A 683-nucleotide genomic window follows, 5' to 3' on the forward strand; every position below is an offset into this window, starting at 1 on the left:
ACAAAAAGACCTTAAAAACCTTCAGGTCATTGTCAACATCAATATATTTTACTGATCAGTAACAACTCATATTTACATGTATTTTTACTTACTTTATTTGGAGGTGACAGTCCGGAGAGCTGTGGGCACAGTTTGCTCTCAACTTTGAGGACAGCTCTGTGCCTGTCTCTAGGAAAACAGAGGCACACTTTGTGTTTATTAATAACACTGGAGGCATGGGGGAAACTCTATCTAAGACTCATAGCCTCACATGGGATCACAAACTGTGTCAGTGCTGAAGGCAGACTGGCCTACATGCTCTGGATGTAACACATGTCTGGACCAGCCAGGGACAGATATATTTATACAGTCTTACAGGCAGTTTTTATATGCCTCTAAAAAGGTATTGACATCATGAGTGAAAACTGTCTGAGCAATAAGTTTCTGAAAGCATTTTGCCTCAGAGACGACTGTACAGGCACAGGCGGCAACATTAGCAGGCCTGTGCAGGCTTTTCTTTTAATAGCTTCCTTCAGTATTGAGCTCGGCTGCACATAAAGTTTGCATTGTTCATAGACAGTATTTGTTTGAAGTGTTTTGCATGCTGTCTATGAGATTCCTCACTGGAGACAAACATACACCACCATGTACTAGTGTATACAAAGAGGGAATGTGACAGGTGTGAGCATATTATAAATTATAAT

The 683-nt window shown here is 40.7% G+C and overlaps 1 protein-coding gene across 2 annotated transcripts in view; it reads right to left on the reverse strand.

The window, feature by feature from the left end:
* Positions 1 to 203, reverse strand: part of LOC118337075 (syncoilin-like) — a 3,582-nt gene extending 3,379 nt beyond the window's left edge. The window contains exon 1 of one of the 2 annotated variants that reach the window (XM_035673921.1): positions 93 to 203. The gene's annotated coding sequence lies outside the window, so the exon portion shown is untranslated. The remainder of the gene's footprint in view (positions 1 to 92) is intronic. The other variant, XM_035673922.1, reaches the window with a different exon arrangement.
* Between the last annotated feature and the right edge of the window lie 480 nt (positions 204 to 683).

Source organism: Morone saxatilis, unplaced genomic scaffold (genome assembly GCF_004916995.1).
Source record: "Morone saxatilis isolate NCDOM2014 unplaced genomic scaffold, NCSU_SB_2.0 Contig3, whole genome shotgun sequence".
Lineage (NCBI taxonomy): Eukaryota > Metazoa > Chordata > Actinopteri > Moronidae > Morone > Morone saxatilis.